Source organism: Wolffia australiana, chromosome 15 (genome assembly GCF_029677425.1).
Source record: "Wolffia australiana isolate 7733 chromosome 15, ASM2967742v1".
NCBI classification, from domain to species: Eukaryota; Viridiplantae; Streptophyta; class Magnoliopsida; order Alismatales; family Araceae; genus Wolffia; species Wolffia australiana.
The window spans coordinates 874,680-888,394 of NC_135849.1; the positions used below are offsets into that span (position 1 = coordinate 874,680).

The window sequence follows — 13,715 nt, forward strand, 5'->3', positions numbered from 1 at the left end:
CTCTCTAGAACCCGGTGATATTCTGAAGACTCGAACAATAGAAGATGTCTATCTACAAGACACTCTATCTGATCAAACTCAAAGGCATATGTCCTTCACAGCAGTGAAACACCCATTACCTCAGTGCCACTCTGTCATCTTAGCTCGTACTGAGGAACCCAAATCCTACAGCATTGCTACCAAAAACCATAATTGGATGAATGCTATGTATCACAAAATGAATGCCCTCCTGCAAAATAAGACTTGGGAAACAGTACCTAGAAATCCACATTATCACGTTATAGGATGCAAATGGGTCTACAGACTCAAATATAAACCTGACGAGCATATTGATAAATATAAAGCAAGGATTGTAGCTAAAGGCTACAATCAGCAAGAAGGCTTCGACTTCACAGAGACCTTTAGCCCTGTCATCAAACACACCACTATTCGACTCTTACTCTCCATAGCCATCAGCTGCAATTGGATCATCCATAAGTTAGATGTCTCTAATGCTTTCCTGCATGGAGATCTATACGAAACCATCTTCATGGAACAACCAATTGGATTCAAGGACTCCACACTTCCTCATCACGTCTGCAAACTCAGAAAATCTATATATGGTTTAAAACAGTCTCCCAGAGCTTGGTTTACAATGTTAACGAACTTCCTTACAACTCTAGAGTTCACGGGATCTAAAACTGACACCTCTCTATTCTTTAAATTGTCTTCTCCAAAACCAGTTTTCATTATAATATACGTTGATGACATTCTTATCATCTCACCATGTTCCTCTATCATTAATTCTCTAGTTCATCAGTTCCAACAGAGTTTTGCAATCAAAGACTTAGGACTTGCGCATTACCTCCTTGGAATTGAGTTGATTAAACTAATCTCAGGCTATCTTCTGTCCCAATCGAAATATTTAACTCAGGTACTCTATGACGCCAACATGGAGAACTGCAAGCCTTCGCTCACTCCCTGTAGCCTAACTAAAAATGACTCACCAAGCAATCCATTCCCTGACCAAACTTTATACAGGAAAATTATCGACTCCCTTCAATATCTAACATTAACCAGACCGGACATCTCCTTTGCAGTTAATAAAGCTTGCCAGAAAATGCACTCTCCCACTCTTAATGATTGGAAAAACTTAAAGCATCTCCTTCGGTATCTTAAAGGCACCATTCTACATGGACTGTTTATTGACCATAATTCAAGTTTATGGTTAAGTGCTTTTAGTGATGCAGATTGGGCTGGAGACCAGACAGATCGACGGTCTACTGGAGGATTTCTAGTATATCTTGGTAAGAACTTGATCTCTTGGAGCTCCAAAAAACAACAAACAATTGCTCGATCAAGCACAATAGCAGAGTATAAAGCCCTCGCCAATGCCGCAACTGAAGTTATTTGGATTCAGTCACTTCTACGGGAAATCTAAGAAACAGCACTTCTCCCACCTTATGGTGTGACAACATCAGAGCAACTTATCTCGCCGCCAACCCAATCTTCCACGCAAGAACGAAGCACATCGAGATTGACTTCCACTTCGTCAAAGAGCAGGTTGCAGCCAAGTCCCTTAACATTCACTTTTTCAACAGCGACGGGCAGCTAGCTGACATTCTTACCAAGTTCGTGCCCTCTCTGAGGTTCAACCTCCTTCGTGGCAAGCTCAAGGTATCGGCAGTTGAAAGTCTGACCAATTCACCTCCTCCCCGTTGAGCATGAGGGGGGGTGTTAAGGAGTCACCACCCGAAGCATCAGGAGGCTAGTGCGCCAACTCCTGATGCTCTAGCCTGGAGTTGGCGCACTAGCCTCTTGATGCTTCGGGTGGTGACTCCTTAACCCCCCCCCCCCCTCTCTGTATCTATCTCTCTTTCTCTCTGTATCTAACTCTCTCTCTCTCTGTATCTGTCTCTGTCTCTCTCTCTCTCTGTCTCTCTCTCTCTCTCTCTCTCTCTCTCTCTCTCTCTCTCTCTCTCTCTCTCTCTCTCTCTCTCTCTCTCTCTCTCTCTCTCTCTCTCTCTCTCTCTCTCTCTCTCTCTCTCTCTCTCTCTCTCTCTCTCTCTCTCTCTCTCTCTCTCTCTCTCCCCGAGAGTGCTTTTGCACTGATCTCCCGCATGCCTTAGTGAGAGTCAACTAGTGTTCGCCCGACCCGATGCCGGTATCGGGACGGATGCTGAACCGGACACCGGAAATGAAATTTGCGGTCTCCATTTTTTCCGGTATCCGGATACCAGATATTGGTATCGGATATCGGTTTCTACAGTGCCGATATCCGATACAGGCATCCATCTCCCGTCTCAGGGGGACAGATGACGGTATCGGATGCGGATATCAGTTTTCGATATCCGCATCAAATTTCATAAGACATAAGTTATGTCTTATGAAATGTCCCTCGATTTTATTTTTAAAGGAGCGGGCAACGGCGGGAGGGGGCAACGGCAGGAGCGGGCAACGGCGGGAGCGGGCAACGGGGGGCAACGGTGGCGGCGAGTGGAGTAGGCGGACAACGGGGGTGTCGGCCGACGATGGCACCTGCGGAATCGACGGACGGCAGAGTCGCAGGTACTCTCAAATTTCTGTAATTTGATTTCTATAATTTTGATTCTGATTTCTTTAATTCTGACAAAATTCTGATTTCTGTAATTCTGTATCTTCTTCCTATTCGAACCGTCTTTGCCCATTGTCTTCATCGTTAAATTTCCTACTTCTTCTTCCTACTCTCTTACGTTTTTTTTTTCTTCTCTGTTTTTTTTCTTCTTTTATGCTGGTTTCTCTTCTTCTGCTACTCTGTTTTCTCATTCAACGTCCTTTATCAGAGATTTATCTTATTTTGTCTATCCGCTGCGTTGCATAAAGAGAAACACGAGTATTATATATAATCTGAATCGGTCACTCAAACATATGTTGAGTATATGATATGTTTTTATCCCTGATTACTTCTTTCTCCAAATCCGAAGGTTTTTTTTTCATTCAGTCTTTTTGTACAGCTTCACATCTGACTAAAAGTACAAAGACCTGCAATTTAAGAATTCAGACTTGCTAATTTTATTGATATAGTTGGGGGATCCTAATAGAATACAATGGTAAAATAAAATTTACATGACATGAAGAAAAAATTTCAAAGCGTCAACATATGAAAATGATTAATGGAATTAATAGCTTTTCAAAGTGTTTCTCAATGTATTATTTGCAACTTACTCAAGCTTTAATAAGGACGAGTTGGAAAATTTTCAACTTAGCAACATATCATAAAGATTAATGCCACAAGTAGCTTTTTGCAGCAATTATGAATGTATTCTCTCAACTTACTCAAAAGCTCAAGTTTCTACCGTCTCAATACCAATGACAATGTATAACAGCAAAAGATTGAGGGAGAGAGATAGATAGAGAGACGTAGATAAAAAGAGATAAAGAGAGGTAGATAGTGAGATAGAGAGATAGATAGAGTAAGTTGCCTGTTTTTTATTCTCTTCATCAACTCTGTTCTTCACTTCTTCACCATAATTCTTCTTCTTTTTTCTCCAATCATCTTCATCAACTCTCTCTTTCTTTCCATCTTTGTTTTTTTAGCCTTCTTCCTCTTCTACCCATATTTTCCCCTTTCTCTTCTTCGTTTTCCCGTTGCTCTGCTTTATTCACTCCCTTTTTCTCTTCCTCTTTTTTTTCTTCTCTGGTTTTTTTCTTCTTTTCTGCTGGTTTCTCTTCTTCTGCTTCTCTGTTTTCCCATTCAACCTCCTTGTTATTATTATTACTGTATCCATCGTTTTCACTCTTTTGCTTGTTTTTAATTCTCCTCAACAACTCTGTTCTTCACTTCTTCGCCATAATTCTTCTTCTTTTTTCTCTAATCACTCCATTGTCATTTTCCTATTCCACAGTCCAATTCCATGCTTTTTCATCTCTCTCTCTCTCTCCATCTTTGTTTTTTTAGCCTTCTTCCTCTTCTACCCATATTTTCCCCTTTCTCTTCTTCGTTTTCCCGTTGCTCTGCTTTATTCACTCCCTTTTTCTCTTCCTCTTTTTTTTCTTCTCTGGTTTTTTTCTTCTTTTCTGCTGGTTTCTCTTCTTCTGCTTCTCTGTTTTCCCATTCAACCTCCTTGTTATTATTATTACTGTATCCATCGTTTTCACTCTTTTGCTTGTTTTTAATTCTCCTCAACAACTCTGTTCTTCACTTCTTCGCCATAATTCTTCTTCTTTTTTCTCTAATCACTCCATTGTCATTTTCCTATTCCACAGTCCAATTCCATGCTTTTTCATCTCTCTCTCTCTCTCCATCTTTGTTTTTTTAGCCTTCTTCCTCTTCTACACATATTTTTTCCTTTCTCTTCTTCGTTTTCCTGTTGCTCTGCTTTATTCACTCCCTTTTTCTCTTCCTCTTTTTTTTTCTTCTTTTCTGCTGGTTTCTCTTCTTCTGCTTCTCTGTTTTCTCATTCAACCTCCTTGTTATTATTATTACTGTATCCATCGTTTTCACTCTTTTGCTTGTTTTTAGTTCTCCTCATCAACTCTGTTCTTCACTTCTTCGCCATAATTCTTCTTCTTTTTTCTCTAATCAGTCCATTGTCATTTTCCTATTCCACAGTCCAATTCTATGCTTTTTATCTTTCTCTCTCTCTCCATCTTTGTTTTTTTTAGCCTTCTTCCTCTTCTACCCATATTTTCCCCTTTCTCTTCTTCATTTTCCCGTTTCCCTGCTTTATTCACTCCCTTTTTCTCTTCCTCTTTTTTTTCTTCTCTGATTTTTTTATTCTTTTCTGCTGGTTTCTCTTCTTCTGCTTCTCTGTTTTCCCATTCAAGCTTCTTGTTATTATTATTACTGTATCCATTGTTTCTCATCTTCTGCCTGTTTTTTATTCTCTTCATGAAATCTGTTCTTCACTTCTTCTCCATATTATCATTCTTCTTCTTTTTTCTCCAATCACTCTACAGTCATTTTTCTATTCCACAGCGCAATTCCCTGTTTTTTAGCCTTCTTCCTTCTCTACCCAAATTTTCCTCTTTCTCTTCTTCATTTCCCTGTTCCACTGTTTTTTTTCTCCTTTTCTCTCTCCCCCGTATTTTCTCCTCCCTGTTTTTTTTTGTCTTCTTCCTCCTCTAACCCTTTTTGCCCTTCTTCTTCCCCGTGTAATTACCTACCATGCCTATTCATTCTCTCCCTTTTCGTCTTCCTCGTTTTCCTCTTCTATGTTTTCTTACTTCTCTTATGTTGTTTTCTCCTCATCGGCTTCTTCTTTGTTTCCTATGCACTGTCCTTATTTTCTTCTTCTCCCTTTGAGCCATCATTTTCCCCCTCCTCAACTTCTTCAAACTCCTCTTTTACTTAATTTTCACATCTTCTCCATATTCCTCTTCTTCCTTTTTTCCTCTTCTTCCTTTTTTCCTCTTCTTCATTTTCCACATTTTACTAGTCCCCAATTGTATTCTCTTCTTCTTACCCTCACTCTTTTTCGTCCTCTATGTTTCTGTTCTCTTATTCCTCCTCAAACCCTTATCTGCCCTTTGTCTTCCTCGTTTAATTCCCACTCTGCCGTTTTATTTTTTCCCTATTTCGCTGCCTTGTTTTTTCTCTTCCCTCCTTTATTTACTTCTGCCCTATTGATTTTATTTCGTCTTCTTCTTCTTCAGACTCACATCAGATGTCCTCATTTTTTTCTTCTTCTTTCTCAATTCATCTTCCTCATTTTCCTACTCTACATTTTTATCCCCGTCCTTTTCATCTCTCTCTCTCTTCCCCTCAACTTATTTCCACTTCTTTGTCTTAAATTTTGTCATCTTTTACCGTCTTTGGGTTTTATTTATTTTCTTCCTTGTGTACATATAATTTTCTTCCTCTATCTATATTTTTCATTCACCTTTGATTCAATGTTCACTAATCGGTCATATTCATTGCATCATCATGTGATGCCGGACTGTTGAATTTAGCTCATCAAATTTATGTCATCAGAAACATGAATTCAACCGGAGGCAGTGATCCAGCCTCGGAAAGAGCTGGGTCAGGAGTCGTAGGTCCCGAACGTACCTAGGGGGGAACTTCCCGTGCCGTACAGAGTCAGCCTCGTACGAATCGTTCCCTCATCATTGACTACTTCAAGCTGATGGAAGATGGACACTATATATGCTTACTATGTCGGGAGTTGAACCCGCATAGTAAGAGGAGACTCATTAAGAGGCAAGCCGACAAAAGCACAAATGTGTTTTGACGCCACTTCAAATCATGCCATCCAGCTCGTCATGCTGAACTGAAGGGCGAAGTCCCTGAAGAACGTGGTCAGACACGCATCACTGACAGAATGCAGAGCAAACAATAGGGAAAGCCTAGCCGACGGGGGCCAATTAGAGTGCACACTCCAAATGAGATGAAGAATTTCATTGCATGGTTCATATGCCTGACAGATTCACCCTGAAGCATTGTTGACAACGTCGCCTTCAAGGATATGTGGCGTTACGCGACGCTTATCGACTTGGATCCTCCAAGTACGAAGGTCATTGATAACACCCTAATTTCGGTCTTTATTTCATCTTATTAGCATGATTTATGCATTTAAAAGGCTTAAATTTGGGTTGTTATCATATATTTACACAAAAATAATGCTTCCAAGTAATTTCTGATTTTTCCCTAATTTTCTGTTAATTATATGAATTTTTAAGGATTTATTGAAGCTTGAAATAATTATTTTTGGATGAAAATGGCACATTCAAAAGTTTATTTCGACATTTATCAACATGGGAATTAATCAGGGAATTTTCTAGAATTTTCTAGAATTTTTTACGAATTTTTAGGAATTTTCTGGGATTTATTTCAAGAAGAAATGCATTTATTCTATGAAAAAAGGGCATATTTATAAGAGAGAAAAAAATGTATTTATGCAATTTCTAGACTTTTGGGGCCTTTTGCAACGTTGTTGCAAAAAGACCCTAAAACAGCTCTCGATGCCACGGCAGCGTAAAGATCCTATTTAAAATCATTCAGGTTTTCTTGCAATTTTAATATATATTTTTAATGTTTTAGGAGAAATCGGAGGAGAGAGAGTGCGCTAGGGCATATACGCAATTACTTTTGGGCGGCGCCCAAAAGCAATTCCAGGCTTTTAAGGACTTTTCTGCAAAAAGGAGGATTCAAAATGCGCCAGCCAATGAGAGAGCGACACGTCATTGCGTGTTTAAAAACGAAACTAATAAATAAATCAATTTTAAATCCAATGGATTAAATTGGTTTAAAATTGATTGATTAATAACTTTTGATCCTGAAGTCCGATTGAGATGATTTTTTTATGGATTTGTTCGTCTTGATCTTCTCTTTCTATCTGTACGGTTAGATCATTCAGATCTAGCCTACATTGATAGATAAATATTAAGTACTAAACGGGGGTAAAATGGTGATTTTTACCCTATAACCTAAGTATAAAAGCTAAATTTCGAGAGGGGGAGCTCATTCTGGATGGTGCTCTATCACAGCTGCAAGACATGGAGGAGCTCTAGCTTGGATCAAGTTATCTGGTACTTTTTTTCCTTGATTGTATTTGAACTTTTATGCATTTTGAATGAATTAGGTTAAGTTGTTTGTTTCTTCATCTCTATTCTGATCTGAACTTCTAAATCGCTTGGCTTGAGCGGCATGTACAAGCCCTGATTAGGATTGAGAGGAGAAATTGAGGGATTTACCTTGGCATTCAATTGCATTCCAAAAGAAAACTCTAAAAAATTTAGTTTTAATTCTTAGGAGATTAAGATTTCCCTTTTTATTTCTGATTTAGCAAATTCTCAAAACCAACTAAAACTTAAATCAAAAATTTCTTCCAACCTCTCTAATTGAATTCTTTGATCCATCCAATTGGATCAATTAATTCAATCTAGAGCCCACATTTCTTCTTTTCATCTCATCTCTTCTACCCCCCTCTCTAAATTCTCACCTAATTAGGGTGACTTGATCCTCATTGAAGATCAAATTCACTCTAATTAGGATCTAAAACACCAAAAATAAAATCAAATTGAAATTCCTACTTGACTCCCTTGGACGACACTCATACTTATCACTATACATATTAAGTAGAGTTTTATAAATTTTATTGCATAAGCCAAAAATTCACAACGACAAGGGCTAAAAATTTTGCGTAATTTTTACCCCTATTTTTGGCTTATCAGTCATCAAGAAGTAGACCATCCAAATGCACGGCCAAATGAAACTTGGTGTGAGGAAGCTTTGGGAGACTATGGCCCGAGTGTCACTCACCGTAGACGCATGGACTGCAGAGAACGGGACTGGATTGCTAGGCATCACCGCCCACTAGGTGGACGAGACATGGACGTATAGAGAGTGGGTCCGTTCTTGCCATCCGGGAGATCATCGACAAGCACGACGGGGAGAACATGGCGTCCATTGTTCTCCAGGCAGTAGATGAGTTTTGTCTGCGGAGGAAGGTCAGAACTCAACGTGTTGATCATTTTACTAGTAGAACTTGCTAGTTTACATGTCTAACATAATTATGCATGTCTACGTTGTTACTACGGACAATGTCACGACGAATAAGAAGATGTTGGATTTGATGGCAAGAAAGTTGAAGAGCGTAAACCCGACGTTTATCGCCAGGAGGCACGTCCCTTATGTCGCACACATTTTGAATATTGTCGTGCAAGCGGCGTTAAAAAGCTTCAATATTCCTTCGGCCTAGGGTATGGAACCCGAAGAAGGCGATGTGACGAGGACCGCAGATCAGTACGACAACAACCAGGACAATGATCTCGGTGATGTATACTCAGTATTTGATGACAGTGACAGACCGCGCAAGCCATTATGTCTGGGTGATGCAGTTGCAAAGGTCCGCAACTTAGTGCGGAGTATTCGGAGCTCTACGCAACAAAGAGAACTATACACCCAAGCCCTGTGAAGATGACCCCGAAGTCAGGGAGTCCAACATGGTTGTCCTCGACTGTCCTACCTGATGGAACAACACGTACACTATGTTGGTGGCTGTCATGAACAGGCGTGATGTGCTGGACGAAGTCTCGACGGCTTTCGGCCGGAAGGCAACATCATCGAAGCTGTCAAAGGACGAGTGGGAATTGGTCAAACAGTTCTTTCGCATCCTTGGCCGTTTTGCCGTATCGACGAATCATGTTTGCAAGACAGTGATGTCGGCGATCTGCGATGTCCTACATCTCATAAACGGCCTGAAGGTTCAAATGGAGGAAGTGGTCTAGCAAATCGAAGAAGGCACATTTTTTACATCTGTTCGACGCTTGCACAAAGGAAATCGTTCGAACATGGCACAGGCGTGTAGAGCGATGCTTTCCAAGCTTGAACAGTATGCGAAGGTGTGGGCGAATGAGGCGATCACGGCCACAGCATTGATGGATCCAATCCCCCAAGGGTCAATGCTCCGCCCGGGGGTCCGAGAGGCGACTATCGCATACATACGGTCGTTGTTGCCCGGTGACAGGACGAGCCGTGTTTCGAGATGGACCGCTGAGGGGGGGCAACGAGGAGGTGAAGAGTTAGAGGAGTGGCTTAGCACCACTATGCAGCGCGTGGAACCGGCACCGGTGACAACGCGGTCGGCCTGGGATGAGTTCAACCAGTTCCTTGCGGAGACTGTGCCAAACGAGGGTGTGTTCACTCCACTGTCTTTGTGGGCCACGACGGGGGCGAAGCGTTTCCCCTTGCTTGCAGCCGTCGCAAGGGACTTATTATCCGTATGTGCGACGAGCGCCCTTGTCGAGCGCATGTTCTCGGTTGGCAACGCTATTGTCACGTACAAGCGATTGAGGCTCTTGCCAATCAGCATTGAAACACTAATCACTGTGCAGTGTTGCCTCCGTGCGGTCAACAAACGTTGTTACAGTGACGTCAAGCTAGATGAGGATGAACGAAGAATAAGATGGTGTGGTCACATGTGCTCGAGGTACACATCACATAGCTGAACCAGATCTTCTTATTTATACATAATTATCGTTACCTATCACTTATGTTATGCAACACATGTGATGATCAATTGAGCACAAATCTTTGACAGAGCCATTTGGAGTACGCTTTTTTGACAACGCTGCAGTCATAGCATACGTGTAAATTTTTCTACAAATCTCGAATCAACGATGCGTATGGTTTCTTCTCAAAACGTAATTTTGATCCCTTAAAATGAAAAATCCATTTATTTCTTATTTCCACTAACTACAATGTCAGATTAAATATACCGTTAATTTATTTCACTACATATTAGTAACTGTATTTAATCCTAATTGACTACATATTAATTACCTACTAGCATTAGTTGTTAGTTCATATTAACATTAGTACTGAATACTCTAACTACAAAACGTAGTTTTGTTCTCTTAAAATGAAAATTCCATTTATTTATTAATTCCACTAACTACAATGTCAGATTAAATATACCGTTAATTTATTTCACTACATATTAGTAACTGTATTTAATCCTAATTGACTACATATTAATTACCTACTAGCATTAGTTGTTAGTTCATATTAACATTAGTACTGAATACTCTAACTACAAAACGTAGTTTTGTTCTCTTAAAATGAAAATTCCATTTATTTCTTATTTCCACTAACTACAATGTCAGATTAAATATACCGTTAATTTAATTCACTACATATTAGTAACTGTATTTAATCCTAGTTGAATACATATTAATTACCTACTAGCATTAGTTGTTAGTTCATATTAACATTAGGACAGAATACTCTAACTACAAAACGTAGTTTTGTTCTCTTAAAATGAAAATTCCATTTATATCTTAATTCCACTAACTACAATGTCAGATTAAATATATTGTTAATGTAATTCACTACATATTAGTAACTGTATTTAATCCTAGTTGAATACATATTAATTACCTACTAGCATTAGTTGTTAGTTCATATTAACATTAGTACTGAATACTCTAACTACAAAACGTAGTTTTGTTCTCTTAAAATGAAAATTCCATTTATTTCTTATTTCCACTAACTACAATGTCAGATTAAATATACCGTTAATTTAATTCACCACATATTAGTAACTGTATTTAATCCTAGTTGAATACATATTAATTACCTACTAGCATTAGTTGTTAGTTCATATTAACATTAGTACTGAATACTCTAACTACAAAACGTAGTTTTGTTCTCTTAAAATGAAAATTCCATTTATTTCTTATTTCCACTAACTACAATGTCAGATTAAATATACCGTTAATTTAATTCACTACATATTAGTAACTGTATTTAATCCTAATTGACTACATATTAATTACCTACTAGCATTAGTTGTTAGGTCATATTAACATTAGTACTGAATACTCTAACTACAAAACGTAGTTTTGTTCTCTTAAAATGAAAATTCCATTTATTTCTTATTTCCACTAACTACAATGTCAGATTAAATATACCGTTAATTTAATTCACTACATATTAGTAACTGTATTTAATCCAACTTGACTACATAGTAATTACCTAGTAGCATTAGTTGTTAGGTCACACCAACATTAGTACTTAATACTCTAACTACAAAACGTAATTTTGTTCTCTTAAAATGAAAATTCCATTTATTTCTTAATTCCACTAACTACAACGTCAGATTAAATATACTGTTAATGTAATTCACTATATCAGTAACTGTATTTAATCCTAGTTGAATACAAATTAATTACCTACTAGCATTAGTTGTTAGTTCATATTAACATTAGTACTGAATACTCTAACTACAAAACGTAGTTTTGTTCTCTTAAAATGAAAATTCCATTTATTTCTTATTTCCACTAACTACAATGTCAGATTAAATATACCGTTAATTTAATTCACTACATATTAGTAACTGTATTTAATCCTAATTGACTACATATTAATTACCTAGTAGCATTAGTTGTTAGGTCACACCAACATTAGTACTTAATACTCTAACTACAAAACGTAATTTTGTTCTCTTAAAATGAAAATTCCATTTATTTCTTAATTCCACTAACTACAACGTCAGATTAAATATACTGTTAATGTAATTCACTATATCAGTAACTGTATTTAATCCTAGTTGAATACATATTAATTACCTACTAACATTAGTTGTTAGGTCACACCAACATTAGTACTTAATACTCTAACTACAAAACGTAATTTTGTTCTCTTAAAATGAAAATTCCATTTATTTCTTAATTCCACTAACTACAATGTCAGATTAAATATACCGTTAATTTATTTCACTACATATTAGTAACTGTATTTAATCCTAATTGACTACATATTAATTACCTACTAGCATTAGTTGTTAGTTCATATTAACATTAGTACTGAATACTCTAACTACAAAACGTAGTTTTGTTCTCTTAAAATGAAAATTCCATTTATTTCTTAATTCCACTAAGTAACTATTAAGCGCCATACATTTTCCTCAAATAACATTAAAGTTATTGATATTTTATTAGCTATATCCTCTTCATCATGAGGTTTTAAATTTTGAAACATAGAGAATAATGGGCCACGTAGTGGCTGAGATGTGATTTAACTGAAAAATCGGTCGAAGGTCTATATTGTCTCACGGAAGTTTGAATTTTTCCGTGTGGGTTTGCAAATAACTGAAAAAAAATCGCTGGATATCGATTTTTGATATCCGGATATCGAAAACTGATATCCAGAGATCCGCCTCGTCCCTCCCCCTCCGTTATCCCGTACCGATATCCGTCCAACTTCTGAGGGACGGATATCGCCCGATATCCGATGTCCTAAACCGTCCCACTTTATCCCGGATATCGGTTGTCCAATATCGAATATCGGACGGATATCGGGACGGGCGAACACTAGAGTCAACAGATATCAACCCGCACCACTTCTTTGGTGACGTCTGCGAGTAGAACTCCAGTATGATGACATGGCGAGTAGAAGTCCAAGGTGAAGTCCCGAGCCACCGTCGCGCCGCCGAGCCTCTCGAAAACGGAGATGGCCCGCCGCCGTAGAATCTCCGTCGTGAAGGAGAAGTAGGCCATGTCGGGTAGCCGTAACAGTGAAGAATCTCAGCCCCGTAACGGGGCGTGGGGGGGGGGGGGCGTACAGCCTCGCGGGCCGGTACCGGAGGATATCGGATACCCCCTTCGATGTGACTATCTTTTGGGTAAATGACAAGAATCCATCAACTTGGGGAGTTTTCATCATTTCTATTTAAGCGAGTAAACTTTCAGCCAGAAATACCAGACAGCAGGGCTAGAAATTCTCTACCTCTTTCTCTCATGGAGCGTTCACAGGGCTAGAAATTCTCCACTCAAGCGTTCGTCCTTCGGTACTTGCTGGTGATGGACGTCGTCTCTCTCTGCCGTTCACTCGCTTCGACCTTGGCCTTACTGTTGGTGTTATCCGGTGGCGCTGTTCTTGTCATCAAGCCCAGCTTCGGCGTTAATACTGATCTTCCGCCCCTCCTGAAGCTTAGGCCTCTGTTTCTGTTTTTGTTTTTTCAATCCCCACTCGTGAAATAATCGCCCCAATTTTGCAATTCCCAATTTCGCAAATCTTACCCAATTCTTCTTCTTCTTCTTCTTCGCTGCCATAGCCGACCTGCTTGCTCTCGCTGGAAGGTGGAGAGAGGGGGGGGGGGGAGAGAGGAAAGATTGAAGTTGTAATTCAATATTCAGTTTCCGCTTGGAGCACAAGAACTGGGCTAAATCTACAGTAATGGGGCATTTACTGGTATACAGAAATAATTGTAAATTTCAAGGGCGAAAGTTGAAACTAGGAGTAAGACTGCAAATTC

General features: G+C 39.0%; 1 long non-coding RNA gene across 3 annotated transcripts; it reads left to right on the forward strand.

Annotated features, from left to right (window-relative positions):
- The first annotated feature begins 2,404 nt into the window (after positions 1 to 2,404).
- LOC144713298 (uncharacterized) lies at positions 2,405 to 9,988 on the forward strand. 3 transcript variants are annotated; one of them, XR_013584000.1, is made up of 5 exons: positions 2,405 to 2,547; positions 5,933 to 6,470; positions 7,444 to 7,485; positions 8,131 to 8,406; positions 8,520 to 9,988. It is a non-coding gene; the product is annotated as an uncharacterized LOC144713298 (long non-coding RNA). The 3 variants fall into 3 exon arrangements; XR_013584002.1 differs by having other exon boundaries at positions 8,239 to 8,406; XR_013584001.1 differs by having other exon boundaries at positions 8,131 to 8,542.
- Positions 9,989 to 13,715: the final 3,727 nt, after the last annotated feature.